The following is a 12,309-nucleotide window of genomic DNA, read 5'->3' as shown; positions in this document are numbered from 1 at the left end:
GGAGGCTGAGCAGGTATCCAGTTAGGAGTCATTGTTGGGGGGGGTGGTTTTGAGGGCAGCAGGGTGAGAAAGGGTGTTTATTTGAGCCTCCACCCCAAGGCTTTTCAGAAGCCTATCAGAGGCATTCACATGTCTTACAGCACACACGGTCATCCACTGCACTCACAGGAATGCCATTTCACTTTGCCTTTCTCTTACCCAGGTGCCACTCATAATAATGGGCACAGCCTTGGAATCAGGATGAAGCTGGAGCCTGAAGGAGCCAGGCACACTCAGGAGAGGGCAAGTAGCTGACTTACTGGGATTTGGCCCACATAATTCTGTACTCATACTTTGGTTTTGTTTTTCTTTATTGTAGCTGACGGAGAGGCTAACAGGCAATCACGGGGCCCTCCGAGGCAGACTCATTTCAGGTGCAACGTGGATCCACATCACCGATCATCCAAAAGATAAGTCAGGGCCACGGCCTGGAGATGGGATGATGGGAGAATAGTGGGTTGGGAGTTCCTGGGACAGATTTAAAAATTAGCAGAGGGAAAGGCAATCTTCTCCAAGGGGCCTCTTAGGACAGCTAAAGGGGGAGGCTCTACTTTTGACGGCAGCTTTCAGGCAGGCAGCGCAGAACAGTTCCGGTCCACGTCGTGTTGTCCGGTGTACCGTGTTACCTAGTGTGTCCTTGGGGTCCCTTTTGCCTTTTCCCCTCGAGACCCTCACCACAAGCATAATGTGTTGTGTTTGTTGTCCCCCTGTTTGTCACGTTCTGTGTCACGGGTGTCTGCACATATTTGTGCCGGAGCTGCTCTGCCCTGCCCTGCCTCATAGCCTGCTGCAACAGGACAAGTCCCAGGGACTTGCAGTTTGTGGGGTGTTGCCAGACTCTAGATGATATTCCTAGATAGACACAAGATGTTTGGAGCTGTGAAGTTATCCTGCAGCCCTTTGACTTTTGTCCTCACTTTCTCTCAGACGCAGAAGGATAAAATCCAGGGCCAAATCCATCCACCCATCCCGAGTGAGGAGGTTCCCCCGAGCAGGTCAGTCACCGTTTGTCTCTGCAGGGGGAGTGTAAAGTGTGACTCTGTTACAGCGCTGTTCTTTTTCTTTTTAGGAGGTAAAGCTGGATATCGGCAGTCAAGATGAGGTGGGCAAGGTGAGCATTGAGTAGCGTACAGAAGCAGTTGTTATTGCTCAAGTCTCGCTTTCCAGTGCAACTCTAAGCATCTGTTCCCGTTTCTGCGCTTTAGGCAATCCACTCGGAGTACACCGAGCCCCAGTCACCAACCGGCTGACGCACCGGGTGTGCCGCTCTCTCGAGCCCTGCGGAAGAATCACAGGATTCGTTGATGAAGCCTCTGCCTTTTCTGTTTAAAGGTGTCACCAGGGTAGCCTTCAGCACCGGCCGAGGAGTCACGGTGAGTCGAGGAAGTAGGGAGGAGGAGCGAGGGTCCGCTCAGGTTTCAGCAATGCCACATGACCTCGTCTCCTCTTACACCAGGCTTACCCGGTGACAACTCCATCAGCCTCGGAGCGCTGCCGAAGGGTGCGGCCCCAGGAGCCGGGCATTATTAGGAGAATGGTGAGTAGCAGAATTGTTGGGTCTTGGCCAGTGTGCTGCAGAGATCATGCATTGATATTTGGATTTCTTTCATGTAGCTGACTAAGAAACAACAGGAAGCTGTTGAACAACAGTGCCAGCAAGAACTTCCCAGATGTTGAAGCTGTCTTATTTTGCACCTGACATGGACCGGCATCCCCAGCTGTGCGAGAGATAAGTAGAGGGCTACAACCCAGAGAGGGGATGAAAGCGGCGCGCAGGTTAGGGACCCACCGGGAGGGGTTTTTGAGTCTCCTTTGCAGATGGGGGTGTCCATGGAGCGGCCCCTTAGGCCCCATAAAAGCAAAGCCTGACTTTGGATCCCAGTGCTGAGGTGCGCAGGGCAGAGCAGTCCCGGTGTGTATTGTGTCACTTGTCTTTTGTGTATTATGTGTGTTTGGATATGTCATGTCTTTTACTTTAGGCCTTGGAGGGGCCTGTCAGAAACCCTGGCATCATTGTTAGCATCTGCGATCTCTGCATTCCTCGGCCTGGCACCCAGGCCATAGAACTTTGGACTCAGGAGCTCAGACAGGCATCAGACTCTCTTGTCTTCTTAGAAGCATCTGGTCAGCTGTCTTTTCAGGTCTTGTTCTGAGCTGTATGGACAGCTCTGCCCCGCCAGGATCCATTATGGCGGACTAGGACTTGAAAGAACGAGAGGGCAGGTAGAGGCTTCTGACCATGGGATTCTCGGGCATCCATCTTTGCAGTTCTTGGAATAAATCATTTGGTTAGCATCTTCTTCCTCCAGGTTTCTCTGAGCCTCATCAGCTCACCATCGGTCTCCCCTCGGTCATCCCCTTTTGCATTCTCTCAGTCCTCGCAGCCATTTTCCTTGCCAGGAGATTTCTGTCCGTGTCGTGTCCCCGTTGTTTGTCACGTCCTGTCTGTCCTGTGTCACGGGTGTCTGCACACACATTTGTGCCGGAGCTGCTCTGCCCTGCTGAATTGCCTGGTGCAATAGGAGAAGTCCCGGGGACTTGAAGTTTGTAATGTGGGATGTAGTTGGACTCTAGACGGGATTTGTAGATGGACACAGGATATCTGGAGCTCTTAAGTTATTCTGCAACAGTTTGACTCTTGTCCTGACTTTTTTTTTCAGATTCAGATGGATTAAATGTGTGCCAGAGGGCCCCATCCCGGGTGAGCGGTTTCCCCTGAGCAGGTGAGGCACCATTTGTCTCTGCAGCAGAAGTGTATGTGGTGACTCTGTTACAGCTCTGTTCTTTGTCTTTCTTTTTAGGAAGTAAATCTGGATACCAGCAGTCAAGGTGAGCAGTGGAGAGAAGTAGTTGTTATTGGTCAGATCTCAGTTTCCGGTGCTGCTCTAAGCTTCCTTTCTATTTTTTGTGGTTTAGGCAATCCACTCGGAGCCTGCCAAGCCTCCGTCACCAGCCGGCCGATGCACCGGGTTCCCTGCACGTGTGAGCCCTGTGGATGCATTAGAGGACCTGGTAATGAAGCCCTGAACTCTTCTATTTAAAGGTGCCATCCGGGTGGCCTTGGGCAGCTGCCAAGGAGTCGCGGTGAGTCGGGGAAGTAAGGAGGAGGAGCGAGGGTCCCCTCAGGTTTCAGCCATGCCAAATCACCTCATCTCCTCTTAACCCAGGCACCCCCCGTGAGGACGGCCTCGGTCTCCGAGCGTGCCCGAAGCGTGTGGCCCGAGCAGCCGAGCATTCTTAGGAGCACGGTGAGTAGCAGACTTGTGGGGTTTTGGCCGAGGGGCTGCCAAGATCGGGCACTGATGTTTGGTTTTCTTTAATACAGCTGTCTAAGAGACACCAGCCCGGTGCCAGCAGGACCTTCTGGGCTGACGAGGTGGCCTTTCTTCACACCCGAGACCGGCATCCCCAGCTGTGCGAGAGATAAGTAGAGGGCCATGACCCACAGAGGGGATGAAAGCAGGGGGCTGGTTTGGGAATTACTGGGAGGGGTTTTTGAATCCCTTTTGGAGATTGGGGGTGTCCATGAAGCGGCCCCTTAGGCCCCCTAAAAGCGAAGCCTGACTTCGGATCACAGTGCTGAGGCGCGCAGGGCAGAGCAGTCCCGGTGTGTATCGTGTCACTTGTCTTTTGTGTATTATGTGTGTTTGGATATGTCATGTCTTTTACTTTAGGCCTTGGAGGGGCCTGTCAGAAACCCTGGCTTCATTGTTAGCATCTGCGATCTCTGCATTCCTCGGCCTGGCACCCAGGCCATAGAACTTTGGACTCAGGAGCTCAGACAGGCATCAGACTCTCTTGTCTCTTTAGAAGCATCCGGTCAGGTGTCTTTTCAGGTCTTGTTCTGAGCTGTATGGACAGCTCTGCCCCACCAGGATCCATTATGGCGGACTAGGACTCAAAAGAACGTGAGGGCAGGTAGAGGCTTCTGACCATGGGATTCTTGGGCATCCATCTTTGCAGTTCTTGGAATAACTCATTTGGTTAGCATCTTCTTCCTCCAGGTTTCTCTGAGCCTCATCAGCTCACCATCGGTCTCCCCTCGGTCATCCCCTTTTGCATTCTCTCAGTCCTCGCAGCCATTTTCCTTGCCAGGAGATTTCTGTCCGTGTTATGTCCCCGTTGTCTGTCACGTCCTGTCTGTCCTGTGTCACGGGTGTGTGCACACACATTTGTGCCGGAGCTGCTCTGCCCTGCTGCATAGCCTGGTGCAGTAGGAGAAGTCCCAGGGACTTGAAGTTTATAATGTGGGATGTAGTTCGACTCTAGGTGGGATTTGTCGTTGCAGACAAGATATCTGGACCTCTTAAGTTATCCTGCAACAGTTTGACTGTTGTCCTGACTTTTTTTTCAGATTCAGATGGATTAAATGTGTGCCACAGGGCCCCATCCTGGGTGAGCGGTTTCCCCCGAGCAGGTGAGGCACCATTTGTCTCTGCAGCAGAAGTGTATGTGGTGACTCTGTTACAGCTCTGTTCTTTGTCTTTCTTTTTAGGAAGTAAATCTGGATACCAGCAGTCAAGGTGAGCAGTGGAGAGAAGTAGTTGTTATTGGTCAGATCTCAGTTTCCGGTGCTGCTCTAAGCTTCCTTTCTCTTTTTTGTGGTTTAGGCAATCCACTCGGAGCCTACCAAGCCTCCGTCACCAGCCGGCGGATGCACCCGCTTCCCTGCACGTGTGAGCCCTGTGGATGCATTAGAGGACCTGGTAATGAAGCCCTGAACTCTTCTATTTAAAGGTGCCATCCGGGTGGCCTTGGGCAGCTGCCAAGGAGTCGCGGTGAGTCGGGGAAGTAGGGAGGAGGAGCGAGGGTCCCCTCAGGTTTCAGCCATGCCAAATCACCTCATCTCCTCTTAACCCAGGCACCCCCCATGAGGACGGCCTCGGTCTCCGAGCGTGCCCGAAGCGTGCGGCCCGAGCAGCCGAGCATTCTTAGGAGCACGGTGAGTAGCAGACTTGTGGGGTTTTGGCCGAGGGGCTGCCAAGATCGGGCACTGATGTTTGGTTTTCTTTAATACAGCTGTCTAAGAGACACCAGCCCGGTGCCAGCAGGACCTTCTGGGCTGACGAGGCGGCCTTTCTTCACACCCGAGACCGGCATCCCCAGCTGTGCGAGAGATAAGTAGAGGGCCACGACCCACAGGGGGGATGAAAGCAGGGGGCTGGTTTGGGAATTACTGGGAGGGGTTTTTGAGTCTCCTTTGGAGATTGGGGGTGTCCATGAAGCGGCCCCTTAGGCTCCATAAAAGCAAAGTCTGACTTTGGATCACAGTGCTGAGGCGCGCAGGGCAGAGCAGTCCCGGTGTGTATCGTGTCACTTGTCTTTTGTGTGTTATGTGTTGTTTGGATATGTCATGTCTTTTACCTTAGGCCTTGGAGGGGCCTGTCAGAAACCCTGGCTTCATTGTTAGCATCTGCGATCTCTGCATTCCTCGGCCTGGCACCCAGGCCATAGAACTTTGGACTCAGGAGCTCAGACAGGCATCAGACTCTCTTGTCTTCTTAGAAGCATCCGGTCAGGTGTCTTTTCAGGTCTTGTTCTGAGCTGTATGGACAGCTCTGCCCCGCCAGGATCCATTATGGCGGACTAGGACTGGAAAGAACGTGAGGGCAGGTAGAGGCTTCTGGCTGTAGGATTCTCGGGCATCTATCTTTGCAGTTCTTGGATAAAATCATTCAGTTAGCATCTTCTTCCTCCAGGTTTCTCTGAGCCTCATCAGCCCACCATCAGTCTCCCCTCGGTCATATCATTTGGCATTCTCTCAGTCCTTGCAGTCATCCTTCTTGCCCAGAGATTTCTGTCCGTGTTGTGTGCCTGTCATTTGTCACGTCCTGTCTGTCCTGTGTCACGGGTGTGCGCACACATTTGTGCCGGAGCTGCTCTGCCCTGCCGCATAGCCTGGTGCAATAGGAGAAGTCCTGGGGAGTTGAAATTTGTAATGTGGGGTGTGGTTGGACTCTAGGTGCAATGTGTAGATGGACACAAGATATCTGGAGCTCTTAGGTTATCCTGCAGCCCTTTGACTTTTGTCCTAACTTTTTTTCAGATGCAGAAGGATAAAATCCAGGGCAGAGCCCGTCATCCCAGGTGAGGGGATTGCCCTGACCAGGTCAGTCTCCATTTGTCTGTGCAGAGGAAGCATAAATGGTGGCCGTTACAGCATTGTTCTTTGTTTCTCTTTTTAGGAGGTCAAGGCCGAGAGCAGCAGTCCAGGCCGAGTGGGCAAGGTGAGCATTGATTAGCGTACAGAAGCAGTTGTTATTGCTGAGTTCTCAGTTTTGGTGCAGCTCTAAGCATTTCCTCTTGTTTCTTTTATTTTAGGTGGTCCACTTGCCATCTATCCTGGCCAAGCACGCCCATGTCATGTGGGTGAGAGCTTAAGGTATCGGCGTGGCATCCTTGTCAGACTTGGGAGGTTGCTTGGGAGGTTGTGTTTTCACAGAATATCCGCATGCTTTTCTGCTTTGTTTCATTGCAGGTGCCGTCGCTGCCCTAGGCACGCCAAGGAACAGAGGAGGGCAGGTGAGTCAGAGTTTAGGCAGGCTGAATCATAGATGAGCATTACACAGCAGCATGCTAAGCGTGTACCTTTTCTCTTTGCAGGTATCTTCCGGGCAGCCTCTGGAGTCAAATCAAGATTTGAGGTGAGCCGGGGCAGTGGTGCGGAGGAGTCCCGGGGATTATTGTTGTTGAGGGCAATAGTCAGGTTTTCTATTTTGTCTTAGGCACCCTGAGGAGGCTCGTAGCCAAAGCTTGGAAACGGCAGCACCGAAGCCCCCACGGAGAGCATCTCCACGTCCACGTCCGACCGAGGATGGATTTCGTCCGCTCCTCTTCCAAAAGCTAAGTGTCGGGGCCAGTGGTCGGGGGAAGGGGAAAAACCTTTACTCTCACAGGAGGCAATCAGATGTCAGCTTAGGGGACAGGTCTGTAGCAGGGTGGGCTCTCTGGAAGTGAAGGGAGAGGGTTTCCCCTCAGCCTCGCCAGAGCCTTTGCCGGGCAGGGCAGTTCTGACCCATCTCCACATTTCCGCGTACTTTGCGTCATCCGCCTCCCTCGGCCCGACGTCGTCACGGATCTTTCCTCGGAGGCGCTCGCCTTCACGTCCGGAGCCACGGCCACGGTCACCCGGCAGTCGGCTTCCTTCTCTAGGCTCGCCGAGCCTCTTGAGCATCCTCTTCACTACTTCAGCACTAACTTCTTTTGATGAGTTACATTTCATCATCACGTGCCATCGTCATAGGGCTCCCTTTCCTTTGGCATCATCAGCCTCTGGCTGATCTTGCACTAGCAATCTCAGGTTCCTAAGGGGACAGTGTCAGGCAGTTGTCACTCGTCTCTGTGTTATGCCATCTGTGTCTATGTTATGTTGTCCGTGTCTGTGTTATGTAGTCCGTGTCCATCGTCTTCCGTGTCACAGGCCTTTTTCACGTCTCGACGCTTTATCGGCACTATTCCGTGCCACGTAGGCCATATTCTACTTCACGTTCCTTTCCGGATATCCCTTATTCCGGCATCTTTGCATTTTTACTTTGAGACAGGAATGTCTCACAGGGACAAGATGCTCTCATCCGTCTTCCTTCTCACTACCGGCTTTGGTAGTGCCTTTTTTTCCACGCCATTCTGTTGGACTTCCTGAGGGAGCGTCTTACACCCTCCTCACGTGACTGCAGGAGTTCTATAGGTTCCATCTTCCCAAGGGGTATAGGGTTCAAGAATTAATCTTCCAGAGAGCTATCTCAAGTCCTGGCTTACATTGCATGTACCTACGTTGGCTTATACTGTATGTACTTATATTGTGTGTACCTATGCTGGCTTATACTGTATGCACTTACACTGCGTGTACCTGTGTTGGCTTATACTGTATGTAGTTATATTGTGCGTGCCTATGCTGGTTTATACTGTATGTACTTGTACTGTATGTACTTACACTGTGTGTACCTGTGTTGGCTTATACTGTATGTACTTATACTGTGTGTGCCTATGCTGGTTTATACCGTATGTACTTACTTACACTGTGTGTACCTGTGTTGGCTTATACTGTATGTACTTATACTGTATGTACTTACACTGTGTGTAGCTATGTTGGCTTATACTGTATGTACTTACACTGTGTGTAGCTATGTTGGCTTATACTGTATGTACTTACACTGTGTGTAGCTATGTTGGCTTATACTGTATGTACTTATATTGCGTGTGCCTATGCTGGTTTATACTGTATGTACTTACACTGTACCACTTATGCTCGGAGCTGCCCTGCCCTGGCACGTAGTCACAGTTAGGTAGAAAAGTTATAAAAACTTTACTGTTCATCTGTCTTTAATGGGGTTTTGGGTAGAAAATTTATCGGTCAGAGCAGGGACACGTCCTAGCTGTCAGATAGGCACTCATTGACCGCTTTCTGTCATTTCACAGGTCCCCGAGGCTCCCAATTTCCCCAGAATCTACCGTTTGACATCAAGGAGCGGCAGCCAGAAGAAGCGTGGAAGCGCTCTCTTCAGCGTCTCGAGTAAGGGCCACACCGAGCACGTAAGCGGGAAGAGCGTGAGCGACAGCACGTGTCTGTCTGTGTGTGTGAGCGCATGCTGACTGGATTTAACCTTGTGTGTGTGGCTTTTGCTTTTCAGGTTTTTCAACTCATTTTTAAATTTAGAATAAAAAATCCCCAGCTGGGTTTTTTTTTTTTTCCCCCCGGCTGGGTTTTTTTTTCCTCGGTCCCGGTCGGTCCGTGAGGCAACATTCATGGCCAAAGTTTGGGTGCGGACCGGCCAGGGACCGGGGTTTTCGTCAGGCAGGAGGATTTTTAGGAGGCTCCCGGGAACCACGTTCCCGAGGAGGGGCGTGAGCGCGTGCTGAGGATTAGCAGAGAGGTTGAGGTGTGAGTCAGTATGGGTTTGTGTGTAAGCTGAAGGCAGTGTGTGTGTGTTGAAGGGTTGTAGGGTTGTAACCTTGTATGACTTTTGCTTTTCAGGTTTTCCAACTAATTTTTAAATTTAGAATAAAAAATCCCCAGCCGGGGGGGTTTTTTTTTTCCCCCCCGGCTGGGTTTTTTTTTCCCGGGTCCCGGTCGGTCAGCGAGGTGACGTTCATCGCCAAAGTTTGGGCGCGGACCGGCCAGGGACCGGGGTTTTCGTCAGGCAGGAGGATTTTTTTCGGGCGCTCTTGGGAACCACGTTCCCGAGGAGGGGCGCGAATGCGTGCCGAGGGTCAGCGGAGCGGTCGAGGTCCGATCGAGTGTGGGTGTGTGTGTGTTGAAGGGGTCTAGGGTTGTAACCTTGTCTGAGTTTTGCTTTTCAGGTTTTTCAACTCATTTTAAAATTTAGAATAAAAAATCCCCAGCCGGGGGGTTTTTTTTTTTTTCCCCCCGGCTGGGTTTTTTTTTCCCAGGTCCCGGTCGGTCAGCGAGGCGAGGTTCATCGCCAACGTTTGGGCGCGGACTGTCCAGGGACCGGGGTTTTCGTCAGGCAGGAGGATTTTTCGGGGCCTCCCGGGAACCACGTTCCCGTGGAGGGGCGGGAGTCCGTGCCGAGGGTTAGCAGAGAGTTTGAGGTGTGAGTCAGCATGGGTGTGTGTGTAAGCTGAAGGCAGTGTGTGTGTGTTGAAGGGTTGTAGGGTTGTGACCTTGTATGAGTTTTGCCTTTCAGGTTTTTCAACTCATTTTTAAATTTAGAATAAAAAATCCCCAGCCGGGGGGTTTTTTTTTTTTTCCCCCCCGGCTGGGTTTTTTCTTCCCGGGTCCCGGTCGGTCAGCGAGGCGACGTTCATCGCCAAAGTTTGGGCGCGGACCGGCTAGGGACCGGGGTTTTCGTCAGGCAGGAGGATTTTTTCGTGATCCCGGGAACCACGTTCCCGAGGAGCAATGATTACTGGGGTGTAATTTAGCAGTTGTGATGGCATTGATGGTGCGTTTGTGTGTCCTGTGAAGGGGGTGTTAATGGTAGATGAGTGTTGTTTTATGTGTGCTTTTGTTGTTTTGGGTGTCCTGTGACAATAAATCAACCTGTAATGAAAATAGAAAAAGGTTATCATCTTGTGTTAGTATGTGTTGTATTGCTCTGTATTGCTCTGTATTGGTGTGTATTGCATTTGCATTAACTGCTGCATTTTGCTGTATTGCTCTGTATTGCATTTGCATTAGCTGCTGCATTTTGCTGTATTGCTCTGTATTGGTGTGTATTGCATTTGCATTAACTGCTGCATTTTGCTGTATTGCTCTGTATTGCATTTGCATTAGCTGCTGCATTTTGCTGTATTGCTCTGTATGTAAACTCGATTTTTACCAGTGCGTCTATGGATTGTATCTGCACTTGCATTTGTATACACTGTTTCCATGTATTTTGTTGATGTGCAAATGAAAACATTCTTTTAATAAAGTTGAGTCACCCTTAATAAAGATACCCCCTGCCCTTCCCTACCCCCACCGTGGCTCCTGTCTTTTTTTGGTGCGGTGTTGTCATTTCTTTCCACTGTATTTCTTCCTTTTGCTCCTCACTTTACTGTTCTATTTCTCCCTTAACTTCCATCCATATCTAACCCTTTGTTTCTGTTGCCTTTATAACTGTCTATCTCAGTCCTCTTGCTTCTTTTTCTCTCCACCTTCTCCTTTTCCTCGGTTTGTGTTTTTTGCTCTTAGTCCTTTCCTTTTTCAGCCCACTCCTAAGTTTTCACCTTCCCTCTAATCCTAACCACTTTCTTTTTCCCTCTAACTCCTGTCCTTCTTCAGTTCTCCCACCCTCCTTTTCTTGTCTCACTCTGTCTTCCTGTGTTTTCTTCTGTGTTCTTGTCTCTTCTTTGTCTTTTCCTATCTATCTCTTCTCCCTCTCTGTCTCCCTCTGTGCCTTCTCCCTCTGTTCTCTCCTCTTGTTTGTGTCTTTGTCCCTGTTCTCTCCCTCTATTTTTTTCCAACTCTTTTCTCTCTCCCTTTTCTCTCTGGTTCTCTGTCTGTCTTTTCTCTGTGCTTCTCTCTCTTTGTCTTTTCTGTCTGGTCCTCTGTCTTTTCTCTCTCCTCCTCTGTCTCTCTTTTCTCTCTGCTGCTCTGTCTCTCTTTTCTTCTTGCTTCTCTCTCTGCTTCTCTGTGTTTTCTCTCTGCTTCTGTCTTTTCTCTCTGCTTCTCTCTCTCTTTTCTCTCTTCTTCTCTTTCCTTGTCTTTTCTCTTTGCTTCTCTCTCTTTTCTTTCTGCTTCTCTCTCTGTATTTTCTCTTTGCTTCTCTGTATTTTCTCTCTGCTTCTCTGTATTTTCTCTCTGCTTCTGTCTGTCTTTTCTTCTTGCTTCTCTCTCTGCTTCTCTGTATTTTCTCTCTGCTTGTCTGTCTTTTCTCTCTGCTTCTCTCTCTCTTTCTCTCTCTCTCTCTTTTCCTCTTTCCTCTCTCTTTCTCTCTTTTGTCTCTCCTTCTCTCTCTCCTTCCTTGTCTTTCTAACTTTGTTTTCCTTTCTAGCTTTAGTTTAAAAAAGCAGCAGTAGAAACTTTCAGGCTCCCTGGGAGTAAAAAAAAAAAAAAAAAAAAAAATTAAAAACCAAACCATTTACTCCCCGGGAGCCTGAAATTTCCTACTGCTGCACCGGACATATAGTTTTTCTTCTTTTTACTATATACAGTATATAGGGATCCCACCTGTCAGCAATCAATAGTAATGAGTAGTCCCCACCCACATACACACCCCTCCCATACTGCTCCCACCCCTGAATCCCACACACCCCACCCCCGTGGCCACCCCCCTCCCCAGACCCACCCCCTCCAAGCCAACACCCCACCCCATGCCATTTAGATATAGACCGTGCAGTATCAGCGCCACCTGCCGTTTATTTGCGAGTACTGCACTCACAGCGCCACCTGGTGTCTGCCGGCCGGTACTGCACGCACAGCGCCACCTGGTGCTTGCCGGCCGGTACTGCACGCACAGCGCCACCTGCCGCTTACTCCCCGGTACTGCATGAACAGCGCCCCCTGCCGCCTGCCCCGCAGTACTGCACCCGCGGCGCGCCCCCTATGACGTCACCGGCGCGACACGCCCCAGAAAGGACCCCAGTGCACAGGCGTCCACTCCAGTCGCCCAATCAAAACGCCGCCCCCCACCCCGCGCCCCCCGGACTCCCGCGCGCGCCGCCGCCGGCCCCACGCGAACCGGAACGCCATTCCGACCCCGACCGACCCGCAAAAACCGCGCAAAATCCCCCCAAAACCCCGAAAAAAATCCCGGTCCCGGCGGCCGCCATTTTGCCGCAAATGACATCACCCGCCCCGCCGCCATCTTGCCTGCCATACCACGTGAC

At 51.0% G+C, this 12,309-nt stretch overlaps 2 long non-coding RNA genes across 2 annotated transcripts; both read left to right on the top strand.

Moving 5' to 3' along the window:
• Nucleotides 1–248: 248 nt before the first annotated feature.
• Nucleotides 249–2,607, top strand: LOC143695496 (uncharacterized). Its single transcript, XR_013184742.1, has 5 exons — nucleotides 249–1,034; nucleotides 1,109–1,150; nucleotides 1,245–1,412; nucleotides 1,496–1,576; nucleotides 1,654–2,607. It is a non-coding gene; the product is annotated as an uncharacterized LOC143695496 (long non-coding RNA).
• Nucleotides 2,608–2,635: 28 nt separating this feature from the next.
• Nucleotides 2,636–11,149, top strand: LOC143695502 (uncharacterized). Its single transcript, XR_013184751.1, has 13 exons — nucleotides 2,636–2,762; nucleotides 2,841–2,868; nucleotides 2,956–3,123; nucleotides 3,207–3,287; nucleotides 3,365–4,456; nucleotides 4,535–4,562; nucleotides 4,650–4,981; nucleotides 5,059–6,126; nucleotides 6,225–6,266; nucleotides 6,361–6,421; nucleotides 6,518–6,561; nucleotides 6,643–6,683; nucleotides 6,765–11,149. It is a non-coding gene; the product is annotated as an uncharacterized LOC143695502 (long non-coding RNA).
• Nucleotides 11,150–12,309: the final 1,160 nt, after the last annotated feature.

The sequence above is a fragment of the Agelaius phoeniceus genome, chromosome 19 (genome assembly GCF_051311805.1).
Source record: "Agelaius phoeniceus isolate bAgePho1 chromosome 19, bAgePho1.hap1, whole genome shotgun sequence".
NCBI lineage: Eukaryota > Metazoa > Chordata > Aves > Passeriformes > Icteridae > Agelaius > Agelaius phoeniceus.
The sequence above is the reverse complement of the archived record's forward strand: the minus strand, read 5'-3'. Positions and strand labels throughout refer to the sequence as shown.